At 40.2% G+C, this 18,451-nt stretch overlaps 1 protein-coding gene across 4 annotated transcripts in view; it reads left to right on the top strand.

Moving 5' to 3' along the window:
* Positions 1-18,451, top strand: part of LOC150085792 (clathrin interactor 1-like) — a 379,846-nt gene that overhangs the window by 166,622 nt on the left and 194,773 nt on the right. The gene's annotated exons all lie outside the window — the stretch shown is intronic.

Raw genomic sequence — 18,451 nt, 5'->3', positions numbered from 1 at the left:
AGATGTGGAATCCTCCAAGACTTATACAAACTTGGACTGAGAGGTAACCTGCCTAGATTCATTCAGAATTTTCTTCATCTCAGGACCTTTCAAGTAAGATTCCAGAATGAGCTGTCCAAAATTCACACACAAGAAGGAGTACCTCAGGGATCGATTTTAAGTGCCACACTCTTTGCATTACGTACCAGTAGCATTATAAGAGACATCCCATCCACAGTAGAAGTTTATATGTATGCAGACGATCTTGCTATTTCCTGTCAATCATCGAACATGGCTACCATTGAAAGACAACTACAGATAGCAATAAACAAAATTGAAACTTGGACATAAAGCAACGGCTATCAATTAACCGAGGGGAAAACAGCAGCATACACTTCTGTAAATTACGATCGCTTCATCCGGACCCTGTATTAAAACTGAAAGGCAGAGAAATACCGATGACAGATTCCATAAGATTATTGGGTCTGAACTAAATTTCCGTAAATGTCCAAATTAAATTTCCGTAAACATGTAACCTATCTACGAACTACGTGCCTCCAGAAACTAAACATCCTTCGTGCAGTCTCCTCAACATCTTGGGGTGCTGACAGACAGTCATTGCTGAATTTATATCGTTCTCTAATCCGGTAACGATTAGACTATGGAGCTATAGTATATGCATCAGCTAAAAACAGCATCTTACGGTCTGTGAACACCATTCAACACAGTGCCCTTCGATCAGCACTAGGCGCCTACAGAACCTCGCCAGTACAAAGCTTGTATATAGAAGCACACGACCCTCCCCTTTATCTTAGAAGACAACGACTACTCTGCCAATACGCTGCCAAAATAAGAAGCTTTCGACTCACCCATGTTGGGTATACCTCAACCAACCTTTATGGCCAACACTTTATGAATCCAGACCTGCTGGGATTCGTCTTCAAGAAGTAATAAAAAAGTGGAAACTCGATCTCAACAAAATTGCGGAAAGTGCAAATATGCCTTTACCCCCCATGGAATAGACATCATATAAACATTGATCTTTACTTCGCTCAGTGGCCAAAAAATACCATTCCACTATGATATATCCAACAGTTGCATGCCAACTATACTTCACAGCACACTGGAAAACTCATAATCTATACGGATGGATCTAAGACCCAGTCACATGTAGGTGCAGCAGCCGTGTTCCCTTCGCACATAATTTCAAAATCTCTTCCAGTTGAGTGCAGCATTCTATCTGCAGAATTGTATGCTATACAGCTTGCATTAAGTGAAATATGTCAACTGTCGTCCCTCTCTGTCTTAATATACTCGGATTCACTCAGTGCTATTTCAGCCATACAGGGTAAACGACATTCTCGTCATCCTCTTCTACAAGAAATTGACTTTCTAATCAACCGCTGTCAAAAGAAACACTCTGAAATAACTCTTTGCTGGATCCCAGGACACTGCAGAATAGAAGGCAATGAAAAAGCAGACATTGCAGCTAAGTCAGCATCAGAACTGCCAAACAGAACAAGGATAGTTCCACACACTGATTTTAGTCCAATCATTATTAGAGAAAGTGAAAATGAATGGGCCCAAATATGGAAAAATGAAGTCAACAATAAACTACAGGAAATAAAACCATATTCCAGAAATATGGAACTCCAGCATCAGAGAGAGTCGCAGAGAAGAAGTAATACTTGCCAGACTGAGAATTGGCCATACTCATCTTACTCATTTTCATCTATTGACAAACAAAAATCCCCCACTCTGTGTTCAATGTCAAGTCCAGCTTTCAGTAAAACACATTCTTTTGGTATGCCCTCGATTCAGAAATTCCAGATTCCTTTATTTTCAGAGTTCATACAATAACCAGAATCCAGTTACCCTTCAACAGATCTTAGACAATAATGCGAATATACATGAATTGTTTAATTTTATTCGGCAAATCAGATTTGATAAACAAATCTGAAAAAAATGTTTGATTTACATTAAAAACTTGGAAGGACACATCTTGGCCATTGATGCCCTTGTGTCTTAAAACCATTAATCAACAACCTGTATCATCTCTTTAACCAATGACTCCATTATTTTTCCTGGAACAGAAGTTAAACTAATAGCTCTATAATTATTTGTGTCACCCTTTAAATCCCCTTTGTGAATTGGGGATACATTTGCACATCACCAGTCCATGGGGACCTCTCCCTGACTCTAAGGATGCTCTCATAATTATGGCTAATTGTTTGTTTACTTCTCTTGCTGTTTCCTGCATTATAACTGGATAGATTTCATCGACCCCCAGGTACCTTTTTTATGTTTAACTTCAACATTTTCTCCTCCACTTTGCTCTCTCAGTTATTACAAAATCACTTATCTCCCTGTTAGAGTTTGATAAACTTCTGGCATTCCCCTCCTTGAATAACTGCACATGTGTGAATGTAGATGCACAATACTCATTCAGTTTATCAGCTACTTGAGCTGGATCAGCAATAGTCGAACCATCTATGTTAAGTGGATCAATCTGATTCATTCCCTTCCTTCTAGAGTTTACATAAGTAAAGAACTCTTTGCTATTTTAATTTGCGTCCTTTGCCAAAGATTTCTCGTAATCTGCCTTTGCCTGCCTAACCTCCTTTGTGACTTCATTACAGACTAGCTTATATCTGCCGTAGGCTTCTGTGTTGCCTGATAATTTATATGCATCCCATGCGTTTTTCTTTTCTGCCACGAGCCTCATTAATTCATCCGACATCTATTTAGGCCTGAACCTCGAACAGTATTTCTTAGTTGATATGAAAAGCCCAGTAGACTCCAAGATTAAGCCCCTGAAATATAGACGAAACAGCTTTTGCGCCACAAAACTACAAAGAACAATTAAGCCCCTGAAGGCTTCCCATTTAGAATTCACCATTGCTAACGTCGTTAGTTGATCCCACTGTATAGAATTTAAAAACTGTCTGAGACCACTGTAGTCATCTTTACGAAAACAAAAACCCTTCCATTTACCCTTGATGGTAATTATTACATTGTTACATAAATCCCACATCAGTACACTGTGATCACTGTCACCTAATGGTTCCTTTAACTACAAATTCTTAATGCATGAATAATCACTGCTGATAATCAGAACTTCTTGCCCCTTGAACATGTTGTTGTAAAAAACAATCCTCCATTAAATCCACAAAAGTCTTGTTAGCATGCGAGTGACCAACTCACAAGTTCCAGTCAATATCTGGAAAGTTAAAATCCCCCATTGCAAGATATTCTGATTTACTGGCCCACTATATTTCTCTGCACAACTCTTCCTTGTACTCATCAGAGTCATTAAGCCTATAACACACTCCTACTTTCATTTTCCCAAACAGACTCAACATTGCACTGTCCTCCCATGTCAACTGGATGCACTTCCTTAGATTTTGTGTTTCTTAACTAACAGCATAACCCCTCCTCCCTTCTTACTCTGTCTATCCTTTGTGGGCACATTGCACTCCCTAAATTCCTATTCTGCATGCTTATATCTGTGTGATACCTTGTCTCTGATATCCCAACAATATTCGCCTTTGATGCCTTAATCAGCACTTCAGATTCATCAAATTTATTTACTGTACTTCTAGCATTAGTGTACATGCAAGTATATATGCACTTGTTCATACTCTTAGTTACCCTAACACAGCCCATGTATTTACTTGTTCCATGATGATTCCCAGCAGCTCTTGAAGTCCCCAGCAACTTGCTCTCTAGGCTGCTGCTCATTACAATAGAAGCAGTGCAAGAATCACTTTAGCCTTTGCCTGCGGCTACCGTTAATCTTTTAGTCTGTGAATCCACCCAATCTAGCAGTTTTCCGAACCACCTAACACTGCCTCGATAGCATCAGCAATATGGCTGTGTTTCAGGAACTCACTATTTCCTGTCTTGTAATTATACTTAATTATACTATACTCCTTTGCATGTACAATTGTCATATAATTATTGCAGTTTTTCTTATGAATTTAGGTTAATTAATAAAAATAGTTTGTGAAAAATCTCTTGAGTTACTCTTTGAATTATTTGGAAGGACTTATCTGCTGATGTGATGTGGGACTGGAGCTCTTGGTCCAGTAGGGGAAGACTGAGGTGGAAGGAGTGAACTGACTGTTTCTATAGGTCGTTAACTATAGTTACTCTTTGAATTATGCTCGCAAACAACTTCTCCTATTCTACTTGTAAGAGGGAAGGAAATTTCTGAACCTGTAGAGGTTGCCAATGTCTTAGGTACTTCATTTGAAACACTTTCAGCTGTTGCCACATATGAACCAGCATTTCAATTGTTAAAATCCCGGACAGAAAAATATAAACTAAAATTTAATACTGCTGTCCCATATTCGTATAACCTACCTCTGACCATGATTGAATTGCGCAGTGCACTTTCCTGATTGAAGAACAGTGCTCCCGATGGAATTTTTTACACCACGATCTGTCATTTAAGTGAGGATTCATTAACTGCCCTATTACAACTGTATAACAGAATTTTTCTAGAGGAGTATTTCCCTGCTAGCTGATACCATTCTTATGTTCTAGTTTTCCCGAAACCAGGAAAAGAACACACAGATCCCAGAAATTACCGCCCTATTTCTCTAACCAGTTGTCTGGGAATAACATTGGAAAAAATAGTTAACGCTAGACTGACATGGTTTCTAGAAACGGAAAACATTCTAAGTCCAAACCAGCATGGCTTCCGGAGAAGCAAATCTACACTTGATCTCATTATCAAAGCAGAAACAAATATCTGGAACGCTTTCCTCAGAAATGAGCACCTAGTCATGATATGTGTAGACATAGAGAAAGCCTTCGACACAACTTGGCAATATGGGATTCTTCAGGACTTACATAAATGTGGACTTCGGGGTCATCTGCCGATATTCATTAAGAACTTTCTAGGCAATAGATCGTTTCAGACCCGATTCAATTCATCATTGTCTTGAGCATATGTACAAGAAGAGGGAGTTCCCCAAGGTTCAGTGTTGAGCGCCACACTCTTTGCAATTAGGATTGATGCCATAACCAAGTGTATACCTAATACAGTTGACGCATACCTATACGCTTACGATCTTGCCATCTCATGTCACTCTCAAAATATGCGACTAATTGAAAGACAACTACAAGGTAGCATTAACAAAATAGTCTCTTGGGCCAAAAACAACGGATATCGACTTTCTAAACCAAAAACAACTGCCGTACACTTTTGTCGCAAACGTTCTTTACACCCTGATCCAGACCTAAAGTTAGATTCTCATCGTATTACTTTCCAGCCTAGTATTAGATTCCTTGGTGTAATATTTGATAAAAAATTAAACTTCCTGGAACATATAAAACATATTCGTACAAGTTGTCTTAGAAAACTAAATCTTCTCGGAGTAATTTCTTCTGTCATGGGGCGCAGATCACTACCTGTAGCTACAGCTATATCACTCGCTGATTAGATCCAGGTTAGACTATGGGTCTCCTGCATATGACTCGGCCAGACCGAGTGCACTGAAATGGTTCGATCCCGTACATCATAGTGCCCTAAGAGTTGCACTGGGGGGCTTTTCGTACTTCACCAATCTTAAGTCTATATACCGAAGCCTATGAGCCACTGCTACATCTTCGACGACAAGTTCTGTTACTAAATTACGCAGCCAAAATCAGCAGTCTTCCACATCATCCCATATGGCAATATCTATTTATGCCCAAATTGAGTAAACTTTATGAAAGTAAATCACGTCTCAATAAACGATCTGGCATTAGGCTTCAAGCTCTTATCACAAGCTGGGACCTGAATTTTACTAACATACTTCAGGATACTAGCATGGAAACCCAGCCATGGCAAATGCCCCCGATACATATTGATAGACACTTTCAGCAATGGGGAAAGAATAACCTTCCAGATTCCAACATTAGGCAAATTCATATGACCCACTCCTCTGAGTTTAGCACTTTCATTCAAATATATACAGATGGATCCAAAGTTAGTAGTAAAGTTGGTACCACTGTAGTATTACCAAATATCACCATCTCCAGACAGCTTCCGTCTGAATGCAGTACTTATACCTCAGAATTATACGACATTGTTCTAGCCCTAGAGATTATCAAAGAAGACTCGTATACCAAATCCATCATATATATACGGACTCGTTAAGTGCTGTTAATGCTCTACAGTGTAAATTCTGCCCTAGTCATCCGCTGGTACAAAAAATTTGGGCACAGCTACTAGAACTTCACGGACATGGACAGCTAATAATATTTTGTTGGATCCCTGGACACGTTGGAATACCAGGAAACGAGCAGGCAGATTTAGCTGCTAAATGTGCTGTGCTACAAATGTGATACCATCTAATTTCAGGACTCCTTATATTGACCATAAATCCCTTATCAAACAGATGTATAAACAACAGTGGACACGCATGTGGCAAAATCAAGCAAATAATAAGCTTCTTGAAATCAAGAGAGAGAACCCAAGCAATGGCAATCCAGTCTGAGACGAAACAGAAAGGAAGAAACCATCCTAGCCAGATTACGCATTGGTCATACATTCCTCACTCATAGCTACCTACTAACAAACAATATTCCTCCACAATGCAGCAACTGCTTATGTTTATTAACAGTAAAACATATCATCCTGGAATGCCTGCTATATCTGAAAGAACGGAAAACTGCTTTCTTCTCTCATTTTCTTAACTCCAGCCAATTATCATTACAGTGTGTTCTAGGAGATCGTGAGGATATGGATGACATGTTTTTTTCCCTAAAATTGATAAATAAATATCACAATATATGAACCATATCACGTGTAAGATGGCCCCGAGTGCCAAGCGATAGTTCCCAAGCGATCTTTCTAGTGCGATTTTCTAGCGATTTTCCTAGGGCGAGTACTAGTGCTTTGATAATCCCTCCACCGCTCGCATCGTTACTGCTGACCGCTCGCAACGTTACTGCTTCCCTCGCTGAGCAACGTCACTGCTTCACCGCTAGCAACGTTACTGCTAACCCCGCTTGCAACGTCACTGCTGTCGCTAGCAACGTACTGCTCTCCTCTTCTGCTGATCGCTTGGTCACTGGTTGGCACCGCTCCTGCCTCCACGTGGCGGGGCCGGTAATCTGGGAGAAGGATTTCCCTCTTCCAGGGCTAAAAGGAGCAACGATGGATTGTAATGAATATCCATCTCTGGAGCCCACAGGTGGCAAAGTTGTTAACTCTGTCTCAGAACACGAGTCCAATCGTCCGAAGAGACTTCGGACGGAAAAACAGATTTCAGATATGCCAGCATTTCTCATAATGCACTCATTGTCCACACAACCTGTCGGCAAGCTATCGCCTTTTCTGATACAGAAATGTTTAGAATCGGTTGTTGGATCCCCTAAAATGGTGAAGCGTCTCCAATCAGGAGACCTTTTAATTGAAACCTCAAAAACATCTCATTCGGAAAAATTGTTAAATTTAACAACATTCAACAATATTCCAGTGTCAGTTACGCCCCATAACACCCTGAACACGTCTAAAGGCGTTATCAGTGAATGGGACCTATTAACTGTTTCTGAAGAAGAAATAGTACAAGAGCTTAGCGAACAAAAGGTGACACATGCACGGAGAATAATGACCAAAAAAGATGGCAACCTACTACCAACTAGGTCCATTATTTTGACGTTCAGCACTCCGAATCTTCCATCTTCTGTCAAAGCAGGTTATTTAAACTGCAAGATTAGACCCTACATCCCGAATCCCATTCGCTGTTTTAAGTGCCAGAAGTACGGCCATGCACAGACTGCATGCAGAGGCGATGCTGTGTGTCCTATTTGTGGCTCCAAGGAGCATTCCCAAGGAGACTGTACAGCTTCCACTCCCACTTGCCCAAACTGTAAAGAAAGCCACCCTGCATTTTCTAAAGCATGTGACCTCTGGAAAACAGGGAAAAAAATCCAGAAATATAAAGTGGAGCATAAAGTTACATATCCTGAAGCAAGAAAGCAAGTGCTGTTAACCATGCCTAGCAGATCATACGCATCAGTGACCAGAAGTAGCCGCTCAATTGCAACACAAACAGATGTCTCCATAGAACCAAGCAGTTCTTTTTCCACCTGGGCCAAAACTGCACTGCTAACATCCAAAAAGAAACTTACAGTCAATGAGACCAACAATACACCAATTAGTATCCCAAGTGATGCTATCTCATCATTGCCCGAAACAGTAAAATCAGCAAATGTTGAAGACCAAGAAAAAGGGAAACAATGCAATAGGAAAATGGAAATTGATATTCAACCAGAGGATGAAGAGTCAGTTTTAGAATTATATGCTAATGATACCATAGAAACAGGACGCCCAACCTTTTCAAAGAATGAAAAATCAAAACAAAGCAGACTGAAACCCTCTCAGAAAAAACAGTCAGATCAATCTTATTCAATCAAATCCAAACAATGAATAAATTCATACAATGGAATTGTAGAGGATTACGTAGTAATTTTGATGACCTGAGTGATTTACTTTTTCAAACAAATGCAGTAGGTGTATGCCTACAGGAAACATTTCTATCACCAAAAGTCTCTCTCAGATTCAAAAATTACACCATGTTTAGACGAGACAGAGATTCTGATGGTCCTGCCCGTGGGGGCGTAGCTGTTCTTGTAAAATCTACTATACCGTCAAAACATCTCCAGCTACAAACTTCCTTAGAAGTTGTTGCAGTTCGGATGGCATTGGGAATATCATTAACGCTTGCATCCATTTATATCTCGCCCAATTATCCTTGCTCCCAGGCTGAACTTGACAATCTAATCGCACAACTGCCGCCTCCTGTCTGCTTATTCGGCGATTTCAACGGCCACCATCCATTGTGGGGATCTTCCACCATGGATAGGAGAGGCCAATTAATTGAATCATTCCTGGATAACCATAACCTGACTCTGCTGAATTCTGGCTCTCCAACTTATATACAACTACCTACAGGTACAACCTCAGCCATAGACTTGTCCATCTGTTCAGCATCTCTTTTTGCAAGCATGAAATGGTTAGTGTTGAATGATCCATTCCACAGCGACCATTTTCCTATTATCAATTCAATTGAAACCCAAGCTGTGTCATGTCCAAAAGGCCGTACTTCTTGGAATTTTTATAAAGCAGACTGGGTAAACTACTCAGCTTGTGTCCTTCTCGACACTCAATATGTTCAACATCAACATATTGATGACGTAACTGACCACATTACCAGCCAAATCCTATATGCAGCAGAAATTTCCATCCCAAAATCAGACCAATGCAAACATGTACACAAAAACCAATGGTGGAATACGGATTGCTCTAAAGCTAAAGTAGAAAAAAACCGTGCTTGGAACCGGTTCCGCAAATGCCCAACTACTGCCAACCTAATTTTATACAAAAAACTCAGAGCAAAAGCAAGGCAAATTAGAATGAAAGCAAAACGTGACTCCTGGATAAACTTTGCATCAACTATTAACAAAAATACTGACACACGAATTATATGGAAAAAAATACAAGCTCTCAATGGAAAATTTCCTCCGCAGCAGTCCCCGATAATACAATGGAATGGACAGGACCTATCCTCTTCTACTGACATTGCAAATGCTTTAGCAGAATCTTTCTATAACATTTCTGCCTCCTCTTCTTATGTCACCTCCTTTCAACGCATTAAATCTGTTGAGGAACGTCATAAATTTAATTTTTCAACTAGACTCTCACTTCCGTATAATCAACCCTTTTCTATAGCTGAACTCAAAGAATCCTTGAGCAAATCTCCAAATAGTGCAGCAGGACCAGACGGCATTCACTATAGTATGCTGAAGAATCTATGTGAAGCCGATCTCTACATACTATTACTCTTTTATAACCGGATCTTCTCAGAAAATACATATCCTCTCTCATGGCGTCATTCCTACATTTGTGCTATTCTAAAACCAAGTAAAGATCCTTCCATAATTGAGAATTACAGACCAATATCCTTGACAAGCTGTTTGGGCAAAATCTTTGAAAGGATGGTGCATAAGAGGCTCATGTGGGTGCTAGACTCCCAAAACGTTCTTTCCGATCACCAATATGGCTTCCGTAAAAACAGATCTACCCTAGATTTACTACTCAAAATTGAATCTAACATACGTAACGCTTTTGTCATGAGACAACATCTGGTGATGGTGAACCTAGATATTCAGAAAGCATTTGATACCACTTGGCGTCATGGTATTATTAAAGATATACATCAGTTGGGGTTGAGAGGCTACCTTCCACAATTCATCCAGAACTTTTTAAGGTTACGCACCTTTCAAGTCCGATACCAAAACATGCTATCAGCAACTCACATTCAAGAAGAGGGTGTTCCTCAGGGTTCCATACTGAGTGCTACCCTATTTGCTATTCGGGTCAACCACATATTGGAAGAACTTCCAAAATCCATACAAATATACATGTATGCAGATGACCTCACCATATCCTGTCAGTCACAAAGTATGAATACTGTTGAAAGACAGTTACAAATTGCTCTTTCCAGAATAGAATCGTGGACCTTACGTAATGGATACCGCCTAGCTGAGCAGAAATCCACCACTACTCATTTTTGCAAATTACGGTCACTGCATCCCGATCCTGAGCTAAAGATCAATAACATTTCAATTCCTCTTGTTCACACTGTCCGTGTTCTTGGCCTCGTACTTGATAAGAAACTGAACTTTCAAGCACATGTATCTTATCTTAGAACTATCTGCTTGAAAAAGTTGAATATTCTCCGGTGTGTGTCATCTATGTCATGGGGTGCTGATCGACATACCCTGATCCATCTTTATCGAGCCCTCATCAGATCCCGCTTAGACTATGGCTCTCCAGTGTATGACTCTGCGAGAAGAACTACTTTAGAGCGATTAAACACGATCCAGCACAGTGCGCTGAGAGTTTCTCTAGGAGCTTTCAGAACCTCCCCTGTTCAGAGCCTTTATATCGAAGCTCATGAGCCACCTTTACATCTTCGGAGGAAAACATTACTTTTGATGTTTGCCGCAAAAATTCGCAGTTTGCCCTCCCACCCTAGTTGGAAATATCTGTATAATACCGAATGGGAGTCATTTTACAACAGTAAGCCAAATGAAAACCGACCTGCTGCACTTAGACTTAGAGAACTCACTCAAGCATGGAATATAGACATCAGCAATATATTTCAGGACATGACACCTCCTGATCCGCCTTGGACAAATATTTCTGTTAATTACGACGGTTATTTTCAACAGTGGGGTAAGAACACCTTGTCGCCCTCCAATATTGCACAATTACATGAAACTCACTCTTCTAACTCAGAGGCCTGCAAAATCTATACAGATGGATCAAAAACTGAGACTCAAGTAGGTGCTGCAGCAGTCTTCCCTTCATTCACCATTTCTGTTTCATTACCAACAGAATGCAGTATCTTTACTGCTGAGCTTTATGCTATTAATTTAGCTCTCGACCGGATAACTGAATTTTTAATTACAACCAGTTTAATATACACCGACTCACTCAGTGCTGTCACTGCTATAATAAGTGGTAACAACTCTTCTCACCCTGTAATAAAACAGATTCATTCTAAGCTACTTGCCTGTAAGGAATTAAACCAAACTGTGACATTCTGCTGGATCCCAGGTCATTCTGGAATAGCTGGCAATGAAAGAGCGGATCATGCAGCCAAACAACCAGAAACCACCACTTCGCAGAATTTTCAAGTTCCATATACAGATTACAAATACATTATCCGTAAAGCATGTTATAACAGTTGGTCATTAATCTGGAAAGGTTATTCAGGAAATAAACTCTACCAAATAAAACCGGAACCAAAGCTATGGCAATCCAGCTTCAGCAAAAACAGGCGAGATGAAATAATTTTAGGAAGGCTAAGGATTGGGCATACGCACCTCACTCACCTATATCTATTAACTAGTGACAGCGCTCCACAATGTACATTCTGTCAAGTACAACTGACCATTCGCCATTTGTTAGTGGACTGTCCCTACTTTCAAAATATCCGCTTAAACACCTTTAAATCAATAGCTAATACACAGTCATCAATAAATTTATTACAGATTCTGGGTGATGATTCTAATGAAAAAGAACTATTTATTTTCCTAAATCGTATAGGAATATACCATAAAATATAGTTATATTCACTATTAGAAAGACACAATATGGCCCTAGCAGCCTATGTGTCGTTAAACACAACAACAACAACAACAACAACAACGTGTAAGACAAACTAATAAGATATTAGACAGTAATCAGTGCATTATAGCCTAAGTTGCTGATGCGCCAACAAATTTAACAATAACAATAATATACTCTTTGAATTATTTTGAAGGACTTATCTGCTGATGTGATGTGGGACTGGAGCTCTTGGTCCATTTGGGGAAGACTGAGGTGGAAGGAGTGAACTGACTGTTTCTATAGGTTGGAGTTAACTTGGTGTGGCGGCCCCGGGTGCCAAGCGATTGACTGAGCGATTTCTCTTTGTGCTTTCACTGTGACTTTTTGATAGGTGAATTCTGCATTCTTTTTTACGTTCCTCTCATTGAGAAATCCTTTTATTTAGTAGCTCTTGTATCAAAAGTACTGGTAGAGAGCAAGGAAGGAAAGTAACCTTTCTTTATTTTTCATATCTAATAGACTAACTCCTACTAATTTCGCTTGGTCACTCCAGGCACTGCTCCTGCCTCCCTGTGGCGGGGCCGGTAACCTTGGCAGAAAAGTTCATCTGCCAGGGGCTAAAAGGAGCCAAGATGGAACAAAATAAGTTTCCTTCTTTAGAACCGACAAGCAGTTGGCTAGACACTGAACACGAACATGACATTTCACAAGCAAAGTGGTTAAAAACCATTTCCTCTGCGACCGAGTTTCTGAATTTTTAATAATGCATTCATTATCAGAAAAAGCTCCAGGCCTTCGAAATGTGGCTCTACCGAAGAATGCTGAAAATTCCGTGGACAGCCAAGATAACCAACGCACAGGTCCTGCAGGACATGCACACGGAACGGGACCTGCTCAAAACCATCATCAGCAGGAAATGCAAATACCTAGGTCACATTGCTAGGAACCAACAAAAATATCACCTACTACCACTCATCCTGGAGGGAAAGATCGAAGGCAAGAAACGCCCAGGCAGACCGAAAATGGCATGGCTAGATAACATCAACACCTGGCTTCACATGACAACAGCACAAATTCTACACGCAGCGCTAGACAGAGAACAATATCAAAACGAAGTCGCAAACGCCATTCGGCAGCATTAAAGAAGAAGAAGATTCATTATCAGAACAGCCTCTTAGTAAGCTATCCCCCTTTCTAATCCAAAAACACTTGGAAAGTATTGCAGGGTCTCCCAAGACGGTTAAGAGATTGCAATCAATCAGGCGACTTACTAGTAGAAACTGTCAACTGCAGGCATTCTGAAAAACTCTTGAAAATGACAAACTTTGCTAAAATTCCAGTAAAGGTAACTCCCCATGCAACCCTAAATACATCTAAGGGTGTTATATCTAGTTGGGACCTTTTGAATGTGACAGAAGAAGAAATTAAAGAAGAGCTAAATGAACAAAATGTAATTGCTGTCCAAAGAATTATGACTAAAAGGGACAATATACTCACGCCCGCCAGAAATATCATTCTCACCTTTAACAGTCCAAATCTACCCTCATCAGTAAAAGCAGGATATCTGAATTGTCGCAATCGTCCTTATATTCCTAATCCGTTGAGATGCTATAAATGCCAAAAGTATGGCCACTCTCAGACGGTATGCAGAGGGAACCCAGCTTGTCCCAACTGTGGATCTTCTGATCACAGTCAAAATGACTGTTCGGCAAAAGAAATGACTTGTCCTAATTGCAAGGGTAACCATCCTGCTTACTCTAAAACATGTGAGAAGTGGAAAATGGAGAAAAAAATTGTAAAATATAAAGTCGAAAACAAAGTTAGTTATCAGGAAGCAAGAAAATTAATTGCACCCAGTATACCTAACCGTACATATGCCAGTATTGCAAAAAAATATCAAACAATAGCCACGCAAACTGATGTTACTGTTCCATCCAACATATCAATCTCCGACTGGGCTCGAGCTGTGCCTTATATTTTACAGTGGAATTGTAGAGACTTTCGAGGCAACATTGACGACATTCAGTACTTAATTAGACGCTACTCTCCAGTGGGTTTCTGTCTGCAGGAAACCTATTTAACTGCTCAAATTTCTGTTTCTATAAAAAACTACTCAATCTATCGAAGAGATCGGAATACATCCGACTCTGCTCGTGGTGGTGTAGCTATTTTGATTAACTCAAAGATCCCTGCTAGCCAAATCATTCTTCAAACCCAAATTGAAGCCGTTGCTGTGCATCTGATTACTCAGATTGCGTTTACGCTAGTCTCAGTCTATCTCCCACCAAACAATACCTACTCTTATAAAGATATCGAAGAACTTTTAATACAGCTACCCTCCCCAATCTGCTTGCTAGGGGATTTCAATGACAACCACCCTTTATGGGATCCTCTAAATTAGATAGACAGGGCCGACTGATTGAAACTCTACTAGATAAACTGAACCTTACCATTCTTAATAGTGGTACACACACCCACATACAATTACCTACTGGACAGACTTCTGCAATTGACCTCTTGATTTGTTCTCCGATACTGTTTCCAGTCATTCAGTGGTCCGCTATGGATGATCCAATGGGAAGTGACCATTTTCCAATTGTCTGTAACCTGCTCACTACACAATCACCATTAGACCAACCCTGCAGAAAATGGAAATTTTCTAAAGCCAAATGGGCCAAATTTCAATCAGCAATCATTCTGGACAAAGAAACTATTCAGCTACAACCTATAGATAAAGTAACTGATTATATCAGATCCCGTATTTTGGTTGCAGCAAAATACTCAATTCCATTATCAAACCCCCCAACCCGACAGCACTTCAACTACTGGTGGAACGAAGAGTGCACGAAAGTAAAGAAGGAAAAAAATAAAGCATTCAATATATTCCGTCGATTTCCAACGACAGCTAATTTAATTAGCTACGAGAAGCTAAGGGCAAAAGTGCAGTTCATTCACAGGCAAGCCAAGAAAGATTCTTGGACTCGGTTTGCATGTACTATCAACAGAAATACCGACTCCAGATTAATATGGAAGAAAATTAGACAGCTTTCTGGGAAGTTTCCAAAAATCCCTTCCCAAATTCTTTCATAAATGGGCAAGAACTCTCTGGTCCTCTAGATATAGCGAATGCCTTGGATAAAACCTTTGCTGAAGTCTCTGCTGCATCAAATTACACTCAGAAATTCCAAAAAATTAAGACCTCCACCGAACAGAGGCCCAGCAACTTTAGAACCTCACTATCACTTCCGTATAATCAGCCTCTTGAATATTGTGAACTTTTACAAGCCATCAGAACAACACGAAACAGTGCAGCTGGGCCAGATGCCATATATTATGTCATGCTGCAGCATCTCGATGAGCAAAACTTACAAATGCTGCTAGTCTTCTTTAACCGGATCTTCCTGGAAAATATTTATCCAACCTCTTGGCACCATGCTACAGTTTTGCCCCTTTTTGAAACCTGGAAAAGATCCTTCTAGTCCTAATAGTTACAGGCCAATCTCTCTGTCAAGTTGCCTTGGTAAAATTCTTGAAAAACTTATCCACAGTCGATTCAGCTGGATCATTGAAACTGAACAACTACTGAGTAATTGTCAATGTGGCTTTCGCAAAAATAGGTCCTCTCTAAATCTGATGATCAAGGCCGAATCTGAAATTCGCAATGCCTTTGTGAAAAACGAACACCTTTTCATGGTCTCCATTGATATAGAAAAGGCATTCGATACTACCTGGTGGTATGGCATTCTCAGTGACCTACATAATCTTGGTCTACGAGGCAACCTGCCTATATTTATTAGGAACTTCCTCCAGAGCCGTTCTTTTCAGGTTCGATACCAAAACTCCCTTTCTTCTACATTCTTGCAGGAAGAAGGAGTACCACAGGGGTCGGTTTTGAGCGCAACCCTATTTGCCCTTAGAATTGATTCCATTTCAAAAGAACTTCCAAATACTATAGAAGCCTATCTTTATGCCGACAATCTCTCCATTTCTTGCCATTCTCAGAGCATGAGATCTATTGAACGGCAATTGCAAATGTCCCTCAATAAAATTCAAAAATGGGCTGATTTCAATGGATGTCGGCTTTCCCATCAGAAAACAGTTGTGATCCACTTTTCCAATCAACGTAAATTGCATATAGACCCTGAACTTCGTATATCAAATTCCACCATCCCGATTGCCAACAATATTAGATTAATATTTGGGATTAATATTAGACAGCAAGTTAAATTTCTTTGAGCACATTAAAGTAATACGTACTACCTGTCTGAAAAAGCTGAACATGCTAAGAGCTCTATCTGCCCAGCCTTGGGGAGCAGATCGTACAACTTTGCTGCTCTTATATAGAGCACTGATTAGATCTCGGTTGGATTACGGTGCCACAGTTTATGATTCTGCCCGAAAGAGTGTATTGCGCTGGCTCGATCCTGTACAACACAATGCACTGAGGATTGCTCTTGGTGCTTATAGGACATCACCAACCTATAGTCTATATATTGAAGACCATGAGCCCCTTTGTACCTCTGCAGAAAAATGTTACTACTTAAATATGCAGTCAGAATACGAAACTGTTGGCCCCAAGTGCCAAGCGATAGGGACCAAGCGATTTTCTTAAGCGAATTCTAAAGTGATCCTTCCAAGTGATTTTGTTCTCTTTCATTTCTAGCCGCTCTTATTCTCAGTTCATTGTAAGTGGTTCTTCACTTAACAGATTCTAAGTAGAACCCAGGAAGGAAAATCACCTTTCTCTTTTAGGATATTTATCCATTTTCTCACTAACAAACTAATCCGCCAGCCGCTTGGTCACTAGGTGGCACTGCTCCTGCCTCCCCGTGGTGGGGCCGGAAACCTGAAAGGAAAAATAATCCTTTCAGGGCTAAAAGGAGCAACAATGGACTTGACAAACCAGGCTTCTCCTGGAATTATGGATCAAACTGATCACAATCGGCAGCAAGATGATCCTAATCCATCTACTGCCAAAAGACAAAAGAAAGATGTGACCCACACCATCTCCCCACTCTTTCTAATTGTTCATTCCCTATCAGACCAACCAGTTAGTAAACTTTCTCCCTTTGTTATACAGAGGTGTCTAGAACATATAGCTGGTCCACCGAAAATGGTTCGCCGCTTGAAATCAGGCGACCTTCTGATAGAAACGACAAATCATCGACATTCTGAGCTTCTTCTTGAAACCAAAACTTTTGGAGGGATTCCCATCAAAGTCACTCCACATGCCACTTTAAATTCATCTAAAGGGGTTATCGTGGAATGGGACCTCCTAAATAGCTCTGAAGAAGAAATCGTACAAGAGCTACAAAACCAGAATGTCATACATGCTAAAAGAATCCTTATTAAAAAGGATGGAAACCTCATTCCAACTCGCACCATCATACTTACTTTCAGTACTCCAACTCTACCATCATCAGTGAAAGCCGGGTACCTGAATTGCCAGGTAAAGCCATATATCCCCAATCCAATAAGATGCTTCAAGTGTCAAAAATATGGCCATTCCCAAACAGTTTGCAGAGGACAAGCTATTTGTGCCATTTGTGGCTCAAAAGAACATACCTGTAAAGAATGCAATACACAGTCTCCTCGCTGCCCAAACTGCAAAGGAGACCACCCTGCCTATTCCAGAGACTGCAATATATGGAAAAGAGAAAAGCAAGTTCAAAAATATAAAACTGAACATAAGGTAACATATCAAGAAGCCAAAAAGCAAATACCACTATTTCCAGCAGTGAGATCATATGCAGCAGCAGCAGCAGCAGCAGCAGCGACTACAGTGCAGAAAACAAAGGTAATTGCAATACAGACTGACATCACAATCCCGCCTAACATCTCAATAGCAGATTGGGCACGTAACATTCTTTTACAAACAAAACAAAAAGTTGATCAGGCAATTAATACACCCATTGTAATCCCACCAGATGCTAAAGATCCAACACCAACAAGCAGTACAAATTCCACCAAACCTGTTGAAAAAACACAAAAAAATACTGACACTATGGAAATTGATGAAAAGGAGAAAGAAGATGAACCAATTCTGGAACTTTACGCAAATGATGACATGGACAGTGGTGGCCGACCAAGCTTCCCCAGAAAAGAAAAAATCAAAACAGATCGATTAAAACAAGCAACTCATCGTAAGTCATCTGAATCAAGTACTAAACCCAAATAATGCGTACACTTCTACAATGGAATTGTCGTGGCATTCGAAGTAATCTAAGCGATATTAAAGATCTAATTTCCGTATATGCTCCTGCAAGTATCTGTTTGCAAGAAACAAACCTAACTCCGCAAATAAGTATTTCAATCAAGAACTACAATGTATATAGGCAAGATCGAAAAACCAATACA

The sequence above is a fragment of the Mastigoproctus giganteus genome, chromosome 5, assembly GCF_048544385.1.
Source record: "Mastigoproctus giganteus isolate SK-2022 chromosome 5, ASM4854438v1, whole genome shotgun sequence".
Classification (NCBI taxonomy): Eukaryota; Metazoa; Arthropoda; class Arachnida; order Uropygi; family Thelyphonidae; genus Mastigoproctus; species Mastigoproctus giganteus.
The sequence above is the reverse complement of the archived record's forward strand: the minus strand, read 5'-3'. Positions and strand labels throughout refer to the sequence as shown.